Source organism: Manis pentadactyla, chromosome 6, assembly GCF_030020395.1.
Source record: "Manis pentadactyla isolate mManPen7 chromosome 6, mManPen7.hap1, whole genome shotgun sequence".
In the NCBI taxonomy this organism is placed as follows: Eukaryota; Metazoa; Chordata; class Mammalia; order Pholidota; family Manidae; genus Manis; species Manis pentadactyla.
Window position 1 is genome coordinate 73,428,713 of NC_080024.1, and position 22,310 is coordinate 73,451,022.

Sequence of the window (22,310 nt, forward strand, 5' to 3'; positions counted from 1 at the left end):
GTGTGTTGGTGTCTCTGTGTGTGTAGATGTGTGAGTGCAGCAGTGTGTGAGTGTGTGAGTGCGAATGAGTCTGTGAGTGTGTGCGGGTGTGAGTGTGTTTCTTTGTGAAATTTCAGTTGCGTGAGTTGGAGTGATTGTGTGAGTGTGTATATAAGTGTGCGATAGTGTGTGTGTGTGTGTGATTGTGTGTGAGTAAGTGTGTGTGTCTATATGTGTGTGTGTCTATGTGTAGGTGCGTAATTGTGTGTGTGAGAATGTGGGTGCTTCTGTGTGTAGGTGTGTGAATGTGTGAGTGTGTTTGTGAGAGTGTAGTTGTGTGAGTGTTTGTGTGTGTGTGAGTGTGTATACGGGTGTGTGATTGTGTCTGAGATTTTGTGATTGTTTGTGAGAATGTGAGTGAATGTCTGTGTGTATGTGTGTGAGTGTGTGAAACAGTGTCTCAGTCTTCGTGATTTTGTGTGGGTGTGTGAGAGTTTGTGTGAGCGTTTGAGTGTAGGTGTTTCTGTTTGAGGGCCTTTGTGGTTATTATATGTGTGTGTGTGAGTGTGTGTGTGTAAGTGTGAGTGGGAGTGAGAGTGGGAGTGTGTGTACGTGTGTGTTATTGTGTGTGATTGTGTTTGTGGGTGAGTTTCTGAGCGTCTTTGTGTGCAGGTGTGTGTGTCTGACCGTTTTAGTGTGGGTGTGAGTGCATGTGACTCTGAGAGTGAGTGTGTGTAGTTGTGTGAGAGGGAGTGAGTGTGTGAATGTGTATACGATTGGGTGATTGTGTGTGTGTGTGATTGTGTGTGAGAATGTGTGTGAGTGAGTCTGTGTGTGTAGGTGTGTGATTGTGCCGAACTCTGTGTGATTGCGTGTGTTTGTGAGTGTGTGTGACAGTGTGTGTGAGTGTAGGAGTGTCTGAGTGCCTGTGTGATTTCTGTATGTGAGTGTGTGTGTTTGATGATGCGTTTGTTTGTGTGTGTGTAGGTGTGTTAGTGGGAGAGAGTGTGAATACGAGAGTGTGAATGTGTGTGAGTGTTTTTGTCTGTGAGTGGGTGTGAGTGTGTCTGTGTGTGCAGGTGAGAGTGTGTGACTATTTGTGAGTGTGTTTGTGTTTGCATGTGAGCCTGTGTTTGTGTGTTGGTTTGTGTGAGTAGGTGTTTGAGTGTGTGTGACCGGGTGATTGTGTGTGTGAATGCGTGTGAGTCTGTGTGTCTGTGTGTTTGTGGGTGTGTCTACATGTGTGTAGGTGTGTGACTGTTTATGGCACTGTGTCAATGTGCATGAGTGCTCATGTGTCTGTGTGTGTGTGTGAGTTTGTGAGAGTGTAGGTGTGATTGTTAATGAGTGTGTGAGTGTGTATATGAGTGTGTCATTGTGTTTGTGTGTGTGTGAGTGTGTTTTTGTTTAGGTGTGTCTGTGATATTGTGTGAGTCTATGTGGGAGTGCATTTCTGTCTGAGTGTGTGTGTGTCTGTGTGTAAGTGTGAGAGTGTGTTAGGGTGTTTGTGAGAGTGCAGGTGTGTGAGTGGGAGTGAGTGAGTGAATGTGTATATGAGTGGGTGACTGTGTGTGTGTGCATGTGTGTGCATGACAGTCTGAATATGTGGGTGTTTCTGTTTGTAGGTGTGTGAGTGTGTGTGTGACATTGTGTGAGTGTGTGTGTGAGTGCATGTGAATCTGTGTGTGTTGGTGTGTGAGTAGGTATGCGAGAGCTTGTGGCAGTGTGTGAGTGTGTGTGTTTGTGACATTCTGTGAATGTGGGTTGGTGTCTCTCTGTGTGTAGATGAGTGAGTGCAGCAGTGTGTGAGTGTGTGAGTGCGAATGAGTCTGTGAGTGTGTGTGGGTGTGAGTGTGTTTCTTAGTGAAATTTCAGTTGTGTGAGTTGGAGTGATTGTGTGAGTGTGTATATAAGTGTGCGATAGTGTGTGAGTGTGTGTGATTGTGCGTGAGTATGTGTGTGTGCCTATAAGTGTTTGTGTCTATGTGTAGGTGCGTAATTGTGTGTGCGTGATTGTGTGTGAGAATGTGGTTGTTTCTGTGTGTAGGTGTGTGAATGTGTGAGTGTGTTTGTGAGAGTGTAGATGTGTGAGTGTTTGCGTGTCTGTGAGTGTGTATACGGGTGTGTGATTGTGTCTGAGATTTTGTGATTGTGTGTGAGAATGTGAGTGAATGTGTCTGTGTGTATGTGTGTGAGTGTGTGAAACAGTGTCTCAGACTTCGTGATTTTGTGTGGGTGTGTGAGAGTGTGTGTGAGCGTTTGAGTGTAGGTGTTTCTTTTTGAGGGCTTTTGTGGTTAATATATGTGTGTGTGTGTGTGTGTGTAAGTGTGAGTGGGAGTGAGAGTGGGAGTGTGTGTACGAGTGTGTTATTGTGTGTGATTGTGTTTGTGGGTGAGTGTCTGAGCGTCTTTGTGTGCAGGTGTGTGTGTCTGACGGTTTTAGTGTGTTTGTGAGTGCATGTGACTCTGTGAGAGTGTGTGTGTGTAGTTGTGTGAGTGGGAGTGAGTGTGTGAATGTGTATACGATTGGGTGACTGTGGGTGTGTGTGAGTGTGTGTCAGAATGTGTGTGAGTGTGCCTGTGTGTGTAGGTGTGTGACTGTGCTGAACCCTGTGTGATTGTGTGTGTTTGTGTGGGTGTGTGACAGTGTGTGTGAGTGTAGGAGTGTCTGAGTGCCTGTGTGATTTCTGTATGTGAGTGTGTGTGTGTTTGATGATGCGTTTGTTTGTGTGTGTGTAGGTGTGTTAGTGGGAGTGAGTGTGTATACGAGTGTGTGATTGTGTGTGAGTGTTTTTGTCTGTGAGTGGCTGTGAGTGTGTCTGTGAGTGCAGGTGAGAGTGCGTGACTATTTGTGAGTGTGTGTGTGATTGCATGTGAGCCTGTGTTTGTGTGTTGTTTCGTTTGTGTGTGTAGGTGTGTGTGTGTGTTTCACAGTGTTTGAGTGAGAGTTAGTGCGTGTGCGTCTGTAAGTGTTTGTGTGAGTAGGTGTGTGAGTATGTGAGACAGTGTGATTGTGTGTGTGAATGCGTGTGAGTCTGTGTGTTTGTGTGTTTGTGGGTGTGTCTATATGTGTGTAGGTGTGTGACTGTTTATGGCACTGTGTCAATGTGCGTGAGTGCGCATGAGTCTGTGTGTGCGTGTGAGATTGTGAGAGTGTAGGTGTGATTGGGAATGAGTGTGTGAGTGTGTATATAAGTGTGTCATTGTGTTTGAGTGTGTGTGAGTGTGTTTTGTTTAGGTGTGTGTGTGACATTGTGTGAGTCTATATGGGATTGCATTTCTGTCTGAGTGTGTGTGTGTCTGTGTGTAAGTGTGAGAGTGTGTTAGGGTGTTTGTGAGAGTGCAGGTGTGTGAGTGGGAGTGAGTGAGTGAATGTGTATATGAGTGGGTGACTGTGTGTGTGTGCATGTGTGTGCATGACAGTCTGAATATGTGGGTGTTTCTGTTTGTAGGTGTGTGAGTGTGTGTGTGACATTGTGTGAGTGTGTGTGTGAGTGCATGTGAATCTGTGTGTGTTGGTGTGTGAGTAGGTGTGCGAGAGCTTGTGGCAGTGTGTGAGTGTGTGTGTTTGTGACATTCTGTGAATGTGGGTTGGTGTCTCTCTGTGTGTAGATGAGTGAGTGCAGCAGTGTGTGAGTGTGTGAGTGCGAATGAGTCTGTGAGTGTGTGTGGGTGTGAGTGTGTTTCTTAGTGAAATTTCAGTTGTGTGAGTTGGAGTGATTGTGTGAGTGTGTATATAAGTGTGCGATAGTGTGTGAGTGTGTGTGATTGTGTGTGAGTATGTGTGTGTGCCTATAAGTGTTTGTGTCTATGTGTAGGTGCGTAATTGTGTGTGAGCAATTGTGTGTGAGAATGTGGTTGTTTCTGTGTGTAGGTGTGTGAATGTGTGAGTGTGTTTGTGAGAGTGTAGTTGTGTGAGTGTTTGTGTGTGTGTGAGTGTGTATACGGGTGTGTGATTGTGTCTGAGATTTTGTGATTGTTTGTGAGAATGTGAGTGAATGTCTGTGTGTATGTGTGTGAGTGTGTGAAACAGTGTCTCAGTCTTCGTGATTTTGTGTGGGTGTGTGAGAGTTTGTGTGAGCGTTTGAGTGTAGGTGTTTCTGTTTGAGGGCCTTTGTGGTTATTATATGTGTGTGTGTGAGTGTGTGTGTGTAACTGTGAGTGGGAGTGAGAGTGGGAGTGTGTGTACGTGTGTGTTATTGTGTGTGATTGTGTTTGTGGGTGAGTTTCTGAGCGTCTTTGTGTGCAGGTGTGTGTGTCTGACCGTTTTAGTGTGGGTGTGAGTGCATGTGACTCTGAGAGTGAGTGTGTGTAGTTGTGTGAGAGGGAGTGAGTGTGTGAATGTGTATACGATTGGGTGATTGTGTGTGTGTGTGATTGTGTGTGAGAATGTGTGTGAGTGAGTCTGTGTGTGTATGTGTTTGATTGTGCCGAAATCTGCGAGATTGTGTGTGTTTGTGAGTGTGTGTGACAGTGTGTGTGAGTGTAGGAGTGTCTGAGTGCCTGTGTGATTTCTGTATGTGAGTGTGTGTGTTTGATGATGCGTTTTTTTGTGTGTGTGTAGGTGTGTTAGCGGGAGAGAGTGTGAATACGAGAGTGTGAATGTGTGTGAGTGTTTTTGTCTGTGAGTGGGTGTGAGTGTGTCTGTGTGTGCAGGTGAGAGTGTGTGACTATTTGTGAGTGTGTTTGTGTTTGCATGTGAGCCTGTGTTTGTGTGTTGGTTTGTGTGAGTAGGTGTTTGAGTGTGTGTGACCGGGTGATTGTGTGTGTGAATGCGTGTGAGTCTGTGTGTCTGTGTGTTTGTGGGTGTGTCTACATGTGTGTAGGTGTGTGACTGTTTATGGCACTGTGTCAATGTGCATGAGTGCTCATGTGTCTGTGTGTGTGTGTGAGTTTGTGAGAGTGTAGGTGTGATTGTTAATGAGTGTGTGAGTGTGTATATGAGTGTGTCATTGTGTTTGTGTGTGTGTGAGTGTGTTTTTGTTTAGGTGTGTCTGTGATATTGTGTGAGTCTATGTGGGAGTGCATTTCTGTCTGAGTGTGTGTGTGTCTGTGTGTAAGTGTGAGAGTGTGTTAGGGTGTTTGTGAGAGTGCAGGTGTGTGAGTGGGAGTGAGTGAGTGAATGTGTATATGAGTGGGTGACTGTGTGTGTGTGCATGTGTGTGCATGACAGTCTGAATATGTGGGTGTTTCTGTTTGTAGGTGTGTGAGTGTGTGTGTGACATTGTGTGAGTGTGTGTGTGAGTGCATGTGAATCTGTGTGTGTTGGTGTGTGAGTAGGTGTGCGAGAGCTTGTGGCAGTGTGTGAGTGTGTGTGTTTGTGACATTCTGTGAATGTGGGTTGGTGTCTCTCTGTGTGTAGATGAGTGAGTGCAGCAGTGTGTGAGTGTGTGAGTGCGAATGAGTCTGTGAGTGTGTGTGGGTGTGAGTGTGTTTCTTAGTGAAATTTCAGTTGTGTGAGTTGGAGTGATTGTGTGAGTGTGTATATAAGTGTGCGATAGTGTGTGAGTGTGTGTGATTGTGCGTGAGTATGTGTGTGTGCCTATAAGTGTTTGTGTCTATGTGTAGGTGCGTAATTGTGTGTGCGTGATTGTGTGTGAGAATGTGGTTGTTTCTGTGTGTAGGTGTGTGAATGTGTGAGTGTGTTTGTGAGAGTGTAGATGTGTGAGTGTTTGCGTGTCTGTGAGTGTGTATACGGGTGTGTGATTGTGTCTGAGATTTTGTGATTGTGTGTGAGAATGTGAGTGAATGTGTCTGTGTGTATGTGTGTGAGTGTGTGAAACAGTGTCTCAGTCTTCGTGATTTTGTGTGGGTGTGTGAGAGTGTGTGTGAGCGTTTGAGTGTAGGTGTTTCTTTTTGAGGGCTTTTGTGGTTAATATATGTGTGTGTGTGTGTGTGTGTGTAAGTGTGAGTGGGAGTGAGAGTGGGAGTGTGTGTACGAGTGTGTTATTGTGTGTGATTGTGTTTGTGGGTGAGTGTCTGAGCGTCTTTGTGTGCAGGTGTGTGTGTCTGACGGTTTTAGTGTTGGTGTGAGTGCATGTGACTCTGTGAGAGTGTGTGTGTGTAGTTCTGTGAGTGGGAGTGAGTGTGTGAATGTGTATACGATTGGGTGACTGTGGGTGTGTGTGAGTGTGTGTCAGAATGTGTGTGAGTGTGCCTGTGTGTGTAGGTGTGTGATTGTGCTGAACCCTGTGTGATTGTGTGTGTTTGTGTGGGTGTGTGACAGTGTGTGTGAGTGTAGGAGTGTCTGAGTGCCTGTGTGATTTCTGTATGTGAGTGTGTGTGTGTTTGATGATGCGTTTGTTTGTGTGTGTGTAGGTGTGTTAGTGGGAGTGAGTGTGTATACGAGTGTGTGATTGTGTGTGAGTGTTTTTGTCTGTGAGTGGCTGTGAGTGTGTCTGTGAGTGCAGGTGAGAGTGCGTGACTATTTGTGAGTGTGTGTGTGATTGCATGTGAGCCTGTGTTTGTGTGTTGTTTCGTTGGTGTGTGTAGGTGTGTGTGTGTGTTTCACAGTGTTTGAGTGAGAGTTAGTGCGTGTGCGTCTGTGTTTGTGTGAGTAGGTGTGTGAGTATGTGAGACAGTGTGATTGTGTGTGTGAATGCGTGTGAGTCTGTGTGTTTGTGTGTTTGTGGGTGTGTCTATATGTGTGTAGGTGTGTGACTGTTTATGGCACTGTGTCAATGTGCGTGAGTGCGCATGAGTCTGTGTGTGTGTGTGAGATTGTGAGAGTGTAGGTGTGATTGGGAATGAGTGTGTGAGTGTGTATATAAGTGTGTCATTGTGTTTGAGTGTGTGTGAGTGTGTTTTGTTTAGGTGTGTGTGTGACATTGTGTGAGTCTATATGGGATTGCATTTCTGTCTGAGTGTGTGTGTGTCTGTGTGTAAGTGTGAGAGGGTGTTAGGGTGTTTGTGAGAGTACAGGTGTGTGAGTGGGAGTGAGTGAGTGAGTTAATGCGTATATGAGTGGGTGAATGTGTGTGTGTGCATGTGTGTGCCTGACAGTCTGAATATGTGGGTGTTTCTATGTGTAGGTGTGTGTGTGTGTGACATTCTGTGAGTGTGTGTGAGTGCATGTGAATCTGTGTGTGTTGGTGTGTGAGTAATTGTGCGAGAGCTTGTGGCAGTGTGTGAGTGAATGTGTTTGTGACATTCTGTGAATGTGTGTTGGTGTCTCTGTGTGTGTAGATGTGTGAGTGCAGCAGTGTGTGAGTGTGTGAGTGCGAATGAGTCTGTGAATGTGTGTGGGTGTGAGTGTGTTTATTTGTGAAATTTTAGTTGTGTGAGTGGGAGTGATTGTGTGAGTGTGTATATAAGTGTGCGATTGTGTGTGAGTATGTGTGTGTGTCTATATGTGTGTGTGTCTATGTGTAGGTGCGTAATTGTGTGTGTGCAATTGTGTGTGAGAATGTGGTTGTTTCTGTGTGTAGGTGTGTGAATGTGTGAGTGTGTTTGTGAGAGTGTAGTTGTGTGAGTGTTTGTGTGTGTGTGAGTGTGTATACGGGTGTGTGATTGTGTCTGAGATTTTGTGATTGTTTGTGAGAATGTGAGTGAATGTCTGTGTGTATGTGTGTGAGTGTGTGAAACAGTGTCTCAGTCTTCGTGATTTTGTGTGGGTGTGTGAGAGTTTGTGTGAGCGTTTGAGTGTAGGTGTTTCTGTTTGAGGGCCTTTGTGGTTATTATATGTGTGTGTGTGAGTGTGTGTGTGTAAGTGTGAGTGGGAGTGAGAGTGGGAGTGTGTGTACGTGTGTGTTATTGTGTGTGATTGTGTTTGTGGGTGAGTTTCTGAGCGTCTTTGTGTGCAGGTGTGTGTGTCTGACCGTTTTAGTGTGGGTGTGAGTGCATGTGACTCTGAGAGTGAGTGTGTGTAGTTGTGTGAGAGGGAGTGAGTGTGTGAATGTGTATACGATTGGGTGATTGTGTGTGTGTGTGATTGTGTGTGAGAATGTGTGTGAGTGAGTCTGTGTGTGTAGGTGTGTGAATGTGTGAGTGTGTTTGTGAGAGTGTAGTTGTGTGAGTGTTTTTGTGTGTGTGTTTGTATACGGGTGTGTGATTGTGTCTGAGTTTTTGTGATTGTGTGTGAGAATGTGAGTGAATGTGACTGTGTGTATGTGTGTGAGTGTGTGAAACAGTGTCTCAGTCTTCGTGATTTTGTGTGGGTGTGTGAGAGTGTGTGTGAGCGTTTGAGTGTAGGTGTTTCTGTTTGAGGGCCTTTGTGGTTATTATATGTGTGTGTGTGAGTGTGTGTGTGTGTAAGTGTGAGTGGGAGTGAGAGTGAGAGTGTGTGTACGTGTGTGTTATTGTGTGTGATTGTGTTTGTGGGTTAGATTCTGAGCGTCTTTGTGTGCAGGTGTGTGTTTTTGACCGTTTTAGTGAGAGCGTGAGTGCATGTGACTCTGTGAGTGTGTGTAGTTGTGTGAGTGGGAGTGAGTGTGAGAATGTGTGTATGATTTGTGTGATTATGTGTGAGTGTGTGTGATTGTGTGTGAGAATGTGTCTGAGTGAGTCTGTGTGTGTAGTTGTGTGATTGTGTCGAAATCGGTGTGATTGCGTGTGTTTCTGAGTGTGTGTGACAGTGTGTGTGAGTGTAGGAGTGTCTGAGTGCCTGTGTAATTTCTGTATGTGAGTGTGTGTGTGTGTTTGATGATGCGTTTGTTTGTGTGTGTGTAGGTGTGTTAGTGGGAGAGAGTGTGTATAGGAGTGTGTGATTGTGTGTGAGTGTTTTTGTCTGTGAGTGGGTGTGAATGTGTCTGTGTGTGCAGGTGAGAGTGTGTCACTATTTGTGAGTGTGTGTGTGATTGCATGTGAGCCTGTGTATATGTGTTGGTTTGTTTGTGTGTGTAGGCGTGCGAGTGTGTTTGGCAGTGTTTCAGTGTTATTGCGTGTGTGTCTGTAAGTGTTTGTGTGAGTAGGTGTGTGAGTGTGTGTGACCGGGTGATTGTGTGTGTGAATGCGTGTGAGTCTGTGTGTCTGTGTGTTTGTGGGTGTGTCTACATGTGTGTAGGTGTGTGACAGTTTATGGCACTGTGTTAATGTGCGTGAGTGCTCATGTGTCTGTGTGTGTGTGTTTGTGAGAGTGTAGGTGTGATTGAGAATGAGTGTGTGAGTGTGTATATGAGAGTGTCATTGTGTTTGTGTGTGTGTGAGTGTGTTTTTGTTTAGGTCTGTGTGTGACATTGTGTGAGTCTATGTGGGAGTGCATTTCTGTCTGAGTGTGTGTGTGTCTGTGTGTAAGGGTGAGAGTGTGTTAGGGTGTTTGTGAGAGTGCAGGTGTGTGAGTGGGAGTGAGTGAGTGAATGTGTATATGAGTGGGTGACTGTGAGTGCGTGCATGTTTGTGCCTGACATTTTGAATACGTGGTTGTTTCTGTGTGTAGGTATGTGAGTGTGTGTGTGACATTGTGTGAGTGTGTGTGTGAGTGCATGTGAATCTGTGTGTGTTGGTGTGTGAGTAGGTGTGCGAGAGCTTGTGGCAGTGTGTGAGTGTGTGTGTTTGTGACATTCTGTGAATGTGTGTTGGTGTCTCTCTGTGTGTAGATGAGTGAGTGCAGCAGTGTGTGTGTGTGAGTGCGAATGAGTCTGTGAGTGTGTGTGGGTGTGAGTGTGTTTCTTTGTGAAATTCTAGTTGTGTGAGTGGGACTGATTGTGTGAGTGTGTATATAAGTGTGCGATTGTGTGTGAGTATGTGTGTGTCTATGTGTGTGTGTGTCTATGTGTAGGTGCGTAATAGTGTGTGTGCAATTGTGTGTGAGAATGTGGTTGTTTCTGTGTGTAGGTGTGTGAATGTGTGAGTGTGTTTGTGAGAGTGTAGTTGTGTGAGTGTTTGTGTGTGTGTGAGTGTGTATACGGGTGTGTGATTGTGTCTGAGTTTTTGTGATTGTTTGTGAGAATGTGAGTGAATGTGTCTGTGTGTATGTGTGTGAGTGTGTGAAACAGTGTCTCAGTCTTCGTGATTTTGTGTGGGTGTCTGAGAGTGTGTGTGAGCGTTTGAGTGTAGGTGTTTCTGTTTGAGGGCCTTTGTGGTTATTATATGTGTGTGTGTGAGTGTGTGTGTGTGTAAGTGTGAGTGGGAGTGAGAGTGGGAGTGTGTGTACGTGTGTGTTATTGTGTGTGATTGTGTTTGTGGGTGAGTTTCTGTGCGTCTTTGTGTGCAGGTGTGTGTGTCTGACCGTTTTAGTGTGGGTGTGAGTGCATGTGACTCTGAGAGTGTGTGTGTGTAGTTGTGTGAGTGGGAGTGAGTGTGTGAATGTGTATACTATTGGGTGATTGTGTGTGTGTGATTGTGTGTGAGAATGTGTGTGAGTGAGTCTGTGTGTGTAGGTGTTTGATTGTGCCGAAATCTGCGTGATTGTGTGTGTTTGTGAGTGTGTGTGACAGTGTGTGTGAGTGTAGGAGTGTCTGAGTGCCTGTGTGATTTCTGTATGTGAGTGTGTGTGTTTGATGATGCGTTTGTTTGTGTGTGTGTAGGTGTGTTAGTGGGAGAGTGTGTGTATAGGAGTGTGTGATTGTGTGTGAGTGTTTTTGTCTGTGAGTGGGTGTGAGTGTGTCTGTGTGTGCAGGTGAGAGTGTGTCACTATTTGTGAGTGTGTGTGTGATTGCATGTGAGCCTGTGTATATGTGTTGGTTTGTTTGTGTGTGTAGGCGTGCGAGTGTGTTTGGCAGTGTTTCAGTGTTATTGCGTGTGTGTCTGTAAGTGTTTGTGTGAGTAGGTGTGTGAGTGTGTGTGACCGGGTGATTGTGTGTGTGAATGCGTGTGAGTCTGTGTGTCTGTGTGTTTGTGGGTGTGTCTACATGTGTGTAGGTGTGTGACAGTTTATGGCACTGTGTTAATGTGCGTGAGTGCTCATGTGTCTGTGTGTGTGTGTTTGTGAGAGTGTAGGTGTGATTGGGAATGAGTGTGTGAGTGTGTATATGAGAGTGTCATTGTGTTTGTGTGTGTGTGAGTGTGTTTTTGTTTAGGTGTGTCTGTGATATTGTGAGTCTATGTGGGAGTGCATTTCTGTCTGAGTGTGTGTGTGTCTGTGTGTAAGTGTGAGAGTGTGCTAGGGTGTTTGTGAGAGTGCAGGTGTGTGAGTGGGAGTGAGTGAGTGAATGTGTATATGAGTGGGTGACTGTGTGTGTGTGCATGTGTGTGCCTGACAGTCTGAATATGTGGGTGTTTCTGTGTGTAGGTGTGTGAGTGTGTGTGTGACATTGTGTGAGTGTGTGTGTGACATTGTGTGAGTGTGTGTGTGTGCATGAGAATCTGTGTGTGTTGGTGTGTGAGTAGGTGTGCGAGAGCTTGTGGCAGTGTGTGAGTGTGTGTGTTTGTGACATTCTGTGAATGGTTGTTGGTGTCTCTGTGTGTGTAGATGTGTGAGTGCTACAGTGTGTGAGTGTGTGAGTGCGAATGAGTCTTCGAGTGTGTGTGGGTGCGAGTGTGATTCTTTGTGAAATTTCAGTTGTGTGAGTGGGAGTGATTGTGTGAGTGTGTATGTAAGTGTGCGATTTTGTGTGAGTGTGTGTGACTGTGTGTGAGTATGTGTGTGTGCCTATATGTGTGTGCATCTATGTGTAGGTGCGTAATTGTGTGTGTGCAATTGTGTGTGAAAATGTGGGTGATTCTGTGTGTAGGTGTGTGAATGTGTGTGTTTGTGAGAGTGTAGTTGTGTGAGTGTTTGTGTGTGTGTGAGTGTGTATATGGGTGTGTGATTGTGTCTGAGTTTTTGTGATTGTGTGTGAGAATGTGAGTGAATGTGTCTGTATGTGTGTGAGTGTGTGAAACAGTGTCTCAGTCTTCGTGATTTTGTGTGGGTGTGTGAGAGTGTGTGTGAGCGTTTGAGTGTAGGTATTTCTTTTTGAGGGCCTTTGTGGTTAATATATGTGTGTGTGTGAGTGTGTGTGTGTAAGTGTGAGTGGGAGTGAGAGTGGGAGTGTGTGTACGAGTGTGTTATTGTGTGTGATTGTGTTTGTGGGTGAGTGTCTGAGCGTCTTTGTGTGCAGGTGTGTGTGTCTGACGGTTTTAGTGTGGGTGTGAGTGCATGTGACTCTGTGAGAGTGTGTGTGTAGTTGTGTGAGTGGGAGTGAGTGTGTGAATGTGTATACGATTGGGTGACTGTGTGTGAGTGTGTGTGATTGTGTGTGAGAATGTGTGTGAGTGAGTCTTTGTGTGTAGGTGTGTGATTGTGCCGAACCCTGTGTGATTGTGTGTGTTTGTGAGGGTGTGTGACAGTGTGTGTGAGTCTAGGAGTGTCTGAGTGCCTGTGTGATTTCTGTATGTGAGTGTGTGTGTGTTTGATGATGCGTTTGTTTGTGTGTGTGTAGGTGTGTTAGTGGGAGTGAGTGTGAATACGAGTGTGTGATTGTGTGTGAGTGTTTTTGTCTGTGAGTGGCTGTGAGTGTGTCTGTGAGTGCAGGTGAGAGTGCGTGAATATTTGTGAGTGTGTGTGTGATTGCATGTGAGCCTGTGTTTGTGTGTTGGTTTGTTTGTGTGTGTAGGTGTGCGTGTGTGTTTGACAGTGTTTGAGTGAGTGTTAGTGCGTGTGTGTCTGTAAGTGTTTGTGTGAGTAGGTGTGTGAGTGTGTGTGACCGGGTGATTGTGTGTGTGAATGCGTGTGAGTCTGTGTGTCTGTGTGTTTGTGGGTGTGTCTACATGTGTGTAGGTGTGTGACTGTTTATGGCACTGTGTCATTGTGCGTGAGTGCTCATGTGTCTGTGTGTGTGTGTGAGTTTGTGAGAGTGTAGGTGTGATTGGGAATGAGTGTGTGAGTGTGTATATGAGTGTGTCATTGTGTTTGTGTGTGTGTGTGAGTGTGTTTTGTTTAGGTGTGTGCGTGACATTTTGTGTGTCTATGTGTGAGTGTATTTTTGTCTGTGTGTGTGTCTGTGTGTAAGTGTGAGAGTGTGCTAGGGTGTTTGTGAGAGTGAAGGTGTGTGAGTGGGAGTGAGTGAGTGAATGTGTATATGAGTGGGTGACTGTGTGTGTGTGCATGTGTGTGCCTGACAGTCTGAATATGTGGGTGTTTCTGTGTGTAGGTGTGTGAGTGTGTGTGTGACATTGTGTGAGTGTGTGTGTGACATTGTGTGAGTGTGTGTGAGTGCATGTGAATCTGTGTGTGTTGGTGTGTGAGTAGGTGTGCGAGAGCTTGTGGCAGTGTGTGAGTGTGTGTGTTTGTGACATTCTGTGAATGTGTGTTGGTGTCTCTGTGTGTGTAGATGTGTGAGTGCAGCAGTGTGTGAGTGTGTGAGTGCGAATGAGTCTGTGAGTGTGTGCGGGTGTGAGTGTGTTTCTTTGTGAAATTTCAGTTGCGTGAGTTGGAGTGATTGTGTGAGTGTGTATATAAGTGTGTGATTGTGTGTGAGTGTGTGTGATTGTGTGTTAGTATGTGTGTGTGTCTATATGTGTTTGTGTCTATGTGTAGGTGCATAATTGTGTGTGTGCAATTGTGTGTGAGAATGTGGGTGTTTCTGTGTGTAGGTGTGTGAATGTGTGGGTGTGTTTGTGAGAGTGTAGTTGTGTGAGTGTTTGTGTGTGTGTGAATGAGTATTAGGGTGTGTGAATGTGTCTGAGTTTTTGTGATTGTGTGTGAGAATGTGAGTGAATGTGTCTGTGTATATGTGTGTGAGTGTGTGAAACAGTGTCTCAGTCTTCGTGATTTTGTGTGGGTGTGTGAGTGTGTGTGAGCGTCTGAGTGTAGGTGTGTCATTTTGAGTGCCTTTGTGGTTATTATATGTGTGTGTGTGTGAAAGTGTGTGTGTAAGTGTGAGTGGGAGTGAGAGTGGGACTGTGTGTACGAGTGTGTTATTGAGTGTGATTGTGTTTGTGGGTGAGTGTCTGAGCGTCTTTGTGTGCAGGTGTGTGTGTCTGACCGTTTTAGTGTGGGTGTGAGTGCATGTGACTCTGTGAGAGTGTGTGTGTAGTTGTGTGAGTGGGAGTGAGTGTGTGAATGTGTATACGATTGGGTGACTGTGAGTGTGTGTGATTGTGTGTGAGAACGTGTGTGAGTCTGTGTGTGTAGGTGTGTGATTGTGCCGAACCCTGTGTGATTGTGTGTGTTTGTGAGGGTGTGTGACAGTGTGTGTGAGTGTAGGAGTGTCTGAGTGCCTGTGTGATTTCTGTATGTGAGTGTGTGTGTGTTTGATGATGCGTTTGTTTGTGTGTGTGTAGGTGTGTTAGTGGGAGTGAGTGTGTATACGAGTGTGTGATTGCGTGTGAGTGTTTTTGTCTGTGAGTGGGTGTGAGTGTGTCTTTGTGTGCAGGTTAGTGTGTGTGACTATTTGTGAGTGTGTGTGTGATTGCATGTGAGCCTGTGTTTCTGTGTTGGTTTGTTTGTGTGTGTAGGTGTGCGAGTGTGTTTGACAGAGTTTCAGTGTTAGTGCGTGTGTGTCTGTAAGTGTTTGTGTGAGTAGGTGTGTGAGTGTGTGTGACCGGGTGATTGTGTGTTTGAATGCGTGTGAGTCTGTGTGTCTGTGTGTTTGTGGGTGTGTCTACATGTGTGTAGGTGTGTGACTGCTTATAGCACTGTGTCAATGTGCGTGAGTGCTCATGTGTCTGTGTGTATGTGTGTGAGTTTGTGAGAGTGTAGGTGTGATTGGGAATGAGTGTGTGAGTGTGTATATGAGTGTGTCATTGTGTTTGTGTGTGTGTGAGTGTGTTTTTGTTTAGGTGTGTGTGTGACAATGTGTGAGTCTATGTGGGATTGCATTTCTGTCTGAGTGTGTGTGTGTCTGTGAGTAAGGGTGAGAGTGTGTTAGGGTGTTTGTGAGAGTGCAGGTGTGTGAGTGGGAGTGAGTGAGTGAATGTGTATATGAGTGGGTGACTGTGAGTGCGTGCATGTTTGTGCCTGACAGTTTGAATACGTGGTTGTTTCTGTGTGTAGGTATGTGAGTGTGTGTGTGACATTGTGTGAGTGTGTGTGTGAGTGTGTTTTTGTTTAGGTCTGTGTGTGACATTGTGTGAGTCTATGTGGGAGTGCATTTCTGTCTGAGTGTGTGTGTGTCTGTGAGTAAGGGTGAGAGTGTGTTAGGGTGTTTGTGAGAGTGCAGGTGTGTGAGTGGGAGTGAGTGAGTGAATGTGTATATGAGTGGGTGACTGTGAGTGCGTGCATGTTTGTGCCTGACAGTTTGAATACGTGGTTGTTTCTGTGTGTAGGTATGTGAGTGTGTGTGTGACATTGTGTGAGTGTGTGTGTGAGTGCATGTGAATCTGTGTGTGTTGGTGTGTGAGAGCTTGTGGCAGTGTGTGTGTGTGTTTGTGACATTCTGTGAATGTGTGTTGGTGTCTCTCTGTGTGTAGATGAGTGAGTGCAGCAGTGTGTGAGTGTGTGAGTGCGAATGAGTCTGTGAGTGTGTGTGGGTGTGAGTGTGTTTCTTTGTGAAATTCTAGTTGTGTGAGTGGGACTGATTGTGTGAGTGTGTATATAAGTGTGCGATTGTGTGTGAGTATGTGTGTGTCTATGTGTGTGTGTGTCTATGTGTAGGTGCGTAATAGTGTGTGTGCAATTGTGTGTGAGAATGTGGTTGTTTCTGTGTGTAGGTGTGTGAATGTGTGAGTGTGTTTGTGAGAGTGTAGTTGTGTGAGTGTTTGTGTGTGTGTGAGTGTGTATAGGGGTGTGTGACTGTGTCTGAGTTTTTGTGATTGTTTGTGAGAATGTGAGTGAATGTGTCTGTGTGTATGTGTGTGAGTGTGGGAAACAGTGTCTCAGTCTTCGTGATTTTGTGTGGGTGTCTGAGAGTGTGTGTGAGCGTTTGAGTGTAGGTGTTTCTGTTTGAGGGCCTTTGTGGTTATTATATGTGTGTGTGTGAGTGTGTGTGTGTGTAAGTGTGAGTGGGAGTGAGAGTGGGAGTGTGTGTACGTGTGTGTTATTGTGTGTGATTGTGTTTGTGGGTGAGTTTCTGAGCGTCTTTGTGTGCAGGTGTGTGTGTCTGACCGTTTTAGTTTGGGTGTGAGTGCATGTGACTCTGAGAGTGAGTGTGTGTAGTTGTGTGAGTGGGAGTGAGTGTGTGAATGTGTATACTATTGGGTGATTGTGTGTGTGTGATTGTGTGTGAGAATGTGTGTGAGTGAGTCTGTGTGTGTAGGTGTTTGATTGTGCCGAAATCTGCGTGATTGTGTGTGTTTGTGAGTGTGTGTGACAGTGTGTGTGAGTGTAGGAGTGTCTGAGTGCCTGTGTGATTTCTGTATGTGAGTGTGTGTGTTTGATGATGCGTTTGTTTGTGTGTGTGTAGGTGTGTTAGTGGGAGAGAGTGTGAATACGAGTGTGTGAATGTGTGTGAGTGTTTTTGTCTGTGAGTGGGTGTGAGTGTGTCTGTGTGTGCAGGTGAGAGTGTGTGACTATTTGTGAGTGTGTTTGTGTTTGTATGTGAGCCTGTTTGTGTGTTGGTTTGTGTGAGTAGGTGTGTGAGTGTGTGTGACCGGGTGATTGTGTGTGTGAATGCGTGTGAGTCTGTGTGTCTGTGTGTTTGTGGGTGTGTCTACATGTGTGTAGGTGTGTGACTGTTTATGGCACTGTGTCAATGTGCGTGAGTGCTCATGTGTCTGTGTGTGTGTGTTTGTGAGAGTGTAGGTGTGATTGTTAATGAGTGTGTCAGTGTGTATATGAGTGTGTCATTGTGTTTGTGTGTGTGTGTGAGTGTGTTTTTGTTTAGGTGTGTCTGTGATATTGTGAGTCTATGTGGGAGTGCATTTCTGTCTGAGTGTGTGTGTGTCTGTGTGTAAGTGTGAGAGTGTGTTAGGGTGTTTCTGAGAGTGCAGGGGTGTGAGTGGGAGTGAGTGAGTGAATGTTTATATGAGTGGGTGACTGTGTGTGTGTGCATGTGTGTGCCTGACAGTCTGAATATGTGGGTGTTTCTGTGTGTAGGTGTGTGAGTGTGTGTGTGACATTGTGTGAGTGTGTGTGTGACATTGTGTGAGTGTGTGTGTGTGCATGAGAATCTGTGTGTGTTGGTGTGTGAGTAGGTGTGCGAGAGCTTGTGGCAGTGTGTGAGTGTGTGTGTTTGTGACATTCTGTGAATGGTTGTTGGTGTCTCTGTGTGTGTAGATGTGTGAGTGCTGCAGTGTGTGAGTGTGTGAGTGCGAATGAGTCTTCGAGTGTGTGTGGGTGCGAGTGTGATTCTTTGTGAAATTTCAGTTGTGTGAGTGGGAGTGATTGTGTGAGTGTGTATGTAAGTGTGCGATTTTGTGTGAGTGTGTGTGACTGTGTGTGAGTATGTGTGTGTGCCTATATGTGTGTGCGTCTATGTGTAGGTGCGTAATTGTGTGTGTGCAATTGTGTGTGAAAATGTGGGTGATTCAGTGTGTAGGTGTGTGAATGTGTGTGTTTGTGAGAGTGTAGTTGTGTGAGTGTTTGTGTGTGTGTGAGTGTGTATATGGGTGTGTGATTGTGTCTGAGTTTTTGTGATTGTGTGTGAGAATGTGAGTGAATGTGTCTGTGTGTATGTGTGTGAGTGTGTGAAACAGTGTCTCAGTCTTCGTGATTTTGTGTGGGTGTGTGAGAGTGTGTGTGAGCGTTTGAGTGTAGGTGTTTCTTTTTGAGGGCCTTTGTGGTTAATATATGTGTGTGTGTGAGTGTGTGTGTGTAAGTGTGAGTGGGAGTGAGAGTGGGAGTGTGTGTACGAGTGTGTTATTGTGTGTGATTGTGTTTGTGGTTGAGTTTCTGAGCGTCTGTGTGCAGGTGTGTGTGTCTGACAGTTTTAGTGTTGGTGTGAGTGCATGTGACTCTGTGAGAGTGTGTGTGTGTAGTTCTGTGAGTGGGAGTGAGTGTGTGAATGTGTATACGATTGAGTGATTGTGTGTGAGTGTGTTTGATTGTGTGTGAGAATGTGTGTGAGTGAGTCTGTGTGTGTAGGTGTGTGATTGTGCCGAACCCTGTGTGATTGTGTGTGTTTGTGAGGGTGTGTGACAGTGTGTGTGAGTGTAGGAGTGTCTGAGTGCCTGTGTGATTTCTGTATGTGAGTGTGTGTGTTTGATGATGCGTTTGTTTGTGTGTGTGTAAGTGTGTAAGTGGGAGTGAGTGTGTATACGAGTGTGTGATTGGGTGTGAGTGTTTTTGTCTGTGAGTGGGTGTGAGTGTGTCTGTGTGTGCAGGTGAGAGTGTGTGAATATTTGTGAGTGTGTGTGTGATTGCATGTGAGCCTGTGTTTGTGTGTTGTTTTGTTTGTGTGTGTTGGTGTGCGAGAGGGTTTGACAGTGTTTTAGTGAGTGTTAGTGCGTGTGTGTCTGTAAGTGTTTGTGTGAGTAGGTGTGTGAGTGTGTGTGACCGGTTGATTGTGTGTGTGAATGCGTGTGAGTCTGTGTGTCTGTGTGTTTGTGGGTGTGTCTACATGTGTGTAGGTGTGTGACTGTTTATGGCACTGTGTCAATGTGCGTGAGTGCTCATGTGTCTGTGTGTGTGTGTGAGATTGTGAGAGTGTAGGTGTGATTGGGAATGAGTGTGTGAGTGTGTATATGAGTGCGTCATTGTGTTTGTGTGTGTGTGAGTGTGTTTTTGTTTAGGTGTGTGTGTGATATTGTGTGAGTCTATGTGGGAGTGCATTTCTGTCTGAGTGTGTGTGTGTCTGTGTGTAAGTGTGAGAGTGTGTTAGGGTGTTTGTGAGAGTGCAGGTGTGTGAGTGGGAGTGAGTGAGTGAATGTGTATATGAGTGGGTGACTGTGTGTGTGTGCATGTGTGTGCCTGACAGTCTGAATATGTGGGTGTTTCTGTGTGTATGTGTGTGAGTGTGTGTGTGACATTGTGTGAGTGTGTGTGTGAGTGCATGTGAATCTGTGTGTGTTGGTGTGTGAGTAGGTGTGCGAGACTTGTGGCAGTGTGTGTGTGTGTTTGTGACATTCTGTGAATGTGTGTTGGTGTCTCTCTGTGTGTAGATGAGTGAGTGCAGCAGTGTGTGAGTGTGTGAGTGCGAATGAGTCTGTGAGTGTGTGTGGGTGTGAGTTTGTTTCTTAGTGAAATTTCAGTTGTGTGAGTTGGAGTGATTGTGTGAGTGTGTATATAAGTGTGCGATAGTGTGTGAGTGTGTGTGATTGTGTGTGAGTATGTGTGTGTGCCTATATGTGTTTGTGTCTATGTGTAGGTGCGTAATTGTGTGTGTGCGATTGTGTGTGAGAATGTGGTTGTTTCTGTGTGTAGGTGTGTGAATGTGTGAGTGTGTTTGTGAGAGTGTAGTTGTGTGAGTGTTTGTGTGTGTGTGAGTGTGTATACGGGTGTGTGATTGTGTCTGAGTTTTTGTAATTGTGTGTGAGAATGTGAGTGAATGTGACTGTGTGTATGTGTGTGAGTGTGTGAAACAGTGTCTCAGTCTTCGTGATTTTGTGTGGGTGTGTGAGAGTGTGTGTGAGCGTTTGAGTGTAGGTGTTTCTGTTTGAGGGCCTTTGTGGTTGTTATATGTGTGTGTGTGAGTGTGTGTGTGTAAGTGTGAGTGGGAGTGAGAGTGGGAGTGTGTGTACGTGTGTGTTATTGTGTGTGATTGTGTTTGTGGGTTAGATTCTGAGCTTCTTTGTGTGAAGGTGTGTGTTTTTGACCGTTTTAGTGAGGGCGTGAGTGCATGTGACTCTGTGAGTGTGTGTAGTTGTGTGAGTGGGAGTGAGTGTGAGAATGTGTGTATTATTTGTGTGATTATGTGTGAGTGTGTGTGATTGTGTGTGAGAATGTGTGTGAGTGAGTCTGTGTGTGTAGGTGTGTGACTGTGCCGAAATCTGTGTGATTGCGTGTGTTTGTGAGTGTGTGTGACAGTGTGTGTGAGTGTAGGAGTGTCTGAGTGCCTGTGTAATTTCTGTATGTGAGTGTGTGTGTGTTTGATGATGCGTTTGTTTGTGTGTGTGTAGGTGTGTTAGTGGGAGAGTGTGTGTATAGGAGTGTGTGATTGTGTGTGTGTTTTTGTCTGTGAGTGGGTGTGAGTGTGTCTGTGTGTGCAGGTGAGAGTGTGTCACTATTTGTGAGTGTGTGTGTGATTGCATGTTAGCCTGTGTATATGTGTTGGTTTGTTTGTGTGTGTAGGTGTGCGAGTGTGTTTGACAGTGTTTCAGTGTTAGTGCGTGTGTGTCTGTAAGTGTTTGTGTGAGTAGGTGTGTGAGTGTGTGTGACCGGGTGATTGTGTGTGTGAATGCGTGTGAGTCTGTGTGTCTGTGTGTTTGTGGGTGTGTCTACATGTGTGTAGGTGTGTGACAGTTTATGGCACTGTGTCAATGTGCGTGAGTGCTCATGTGTCTGTGTGTATGTGTGTGAGTTTGTGAGAGTGTAGGTGTGATTGGGAATGAGTGTGTGAGTGTGTATATGAGAGTGTCATTGTGTTTGTGTGTGTGTGAGTGTGTTTTTGTTTAGGTCTGTGTGTGACATTGTGTGAGTCTATGTGGGAGTGCATTTCTGTCTGAGTGTGTGTGTGTCTGTGAGTAAGGGTGAGAGTGTGTTAGGGTGTTTGTGAGAGTGCAGGTGTGTGAGTGGGAGTGAGTGAGTGAATGTGTATATGAGTGCGTGACTGTGTGTGCGTGCATGTTTGTGCCTGACAGTTTGAATACGTGGTTGATTCTGTGTGTAGGTATGTGAGTGTGTGTGTGACATTGTGTGAGTGTGTGTGTGAGTGCATGTGAATCTGTGTGTGTTGGTGTGTGAGTAGGTGTGCGAGAGCTTGTGGCAGTGTGTGAGTGTGTGTGTTTGTGACATTCTGTGAATGTGTGTTGGTGTCTCTCTGTGTGTAGATGAGTGAGTGCAGCAGTGTGTGAGTGTGTGAGTGCGAATGAGTCTGTGAGTGTGTGTGGGTGTGAGTGTGTTTCTTTGTGAAATTCTAGTTGTGTGAGTGGGACTGATTGTGTGAGTGTGTATATAAGTGTGCGATTGTGTGTGAGTATGTGTGTGTCTATATGTGTGTGTGTCTATGTGTAGGTGCGTAATAGTGTGTGTGCAATTGTGCGTGAGAATGTGGTTGTTTCTGTGTGTAGGTGTGTGAATGTGTGAGTGTGTTTGTGAGAGTGTAGTTGTGTGAGTGTTTGTGTGTGTGTGAGTGTGTATACGGATGTGTGATTGTGTCTGAGTTTTTGTGATTGTTTGTGAGAATGTGAGTGAATGTGTCTGTGTGTATGTGTGTGAGTGTGTGAAACAGTGTCTCAGTCTTCGTGATTTTGTGTGGGTGTGTGAGAGTGTGTGTGAGCGTTTGAGTGTAGGTGTTTCTGTTTGAGGGCCTTTGTGGTTATTATATGTGTGTGTGTGAGTGTGTGTGTGTGTAAGTGTGAGTGGGAGTGAGAGTGGGAGTGTGTGTACGTGTGTGTTATTGTGTGTGATTGTGTTTGTGGGTGAGTTTCTGAGCGTCTTTGTGTGCAGGTGTGTGGGTCTGACCATTTTAGTGTGGGTGTGAGTGCATGTGACTCTGAGAGTGAGTGTGTGTAGTTGTGTGAGTGGGAGTGAGTGTGTGAATGTGTATACGATTGGGTGATTGTGTGTGTGTGTGATTGTGTGTGAGAATGTGTGTGAGTGAGTCTGTGTGTGTAGGTGTCTGTGCCGAAATCTGCGTGATTGTGTGTGTTTGTGAGTGTGTGTGACAGTGTGTGTGAGTGTAGGAGTGTCTGAGTGCCTGTGTGATTTCTGTATGTGAGTGTGTGTGTTTGATGATGCGTTTGTGTGTGTGTAGGTGTGTTAGTGGGAGAGAGTGTGTATACGAGTGTGTGATTGTGTGTGAGTGTTTTTGTCTGTGAGTGGGTGTGAGTGAGTCTGTGTGTGCAGGTGAGAGTGTGTGACTATTTGTGAGTGTGTTTGTGTTTGCATGTGAGCCTGTGTTTGTGTGTTGGTTTGTGTGAGTAGGTGTGTGAGTGTGTGTGACGGGTGATTGTGTGTGTGAATGCGTGTGAGTCTGTGTGTCTGTGTGTTTGTGGGTGTGTCTACATGTGTGTAGGTGTGTGACTGTTTATGGCACTGTGTCAATGTGCGTGAGTGCTCATGTGTCTGTGTGTGTGTGTGAGTTTGTGAGAGTGTAGGTGTGATTGTTAATGAGTGTGTGAGTGTGTATATGAGTGTGTCATTGTGTTTGTGTGTGTGTGTGAGTGTGTTTTTGTTTAGGTGTGTCTGTGATATTGTGTGAGTCTATGTGGGAGTGCATTTCTGTCTGAGTGTGTGTGTGTCTGTGTGTAAGTGTGAGAGTGTGTTAGGGTGTTTGTGAGAGTGCAGGTGTGTGAGTGGGAGTGAGTGAGTGAATGTGTATATGAGTGGGTGACTGTGTGTGTGTGCATGTGTGTGCCTGACCGTCTGAATATGTGGGTGTTTCTGTTTGTAGGTGTGTCAGTGTGTGTGTGACATTGTGTGAGTGTGTGTGAGTGCATGAGAATCTGTGTGTGTTGGTGTGTGAGTAGGTGTGCGAGAGCTTGTGGCAGTGTGT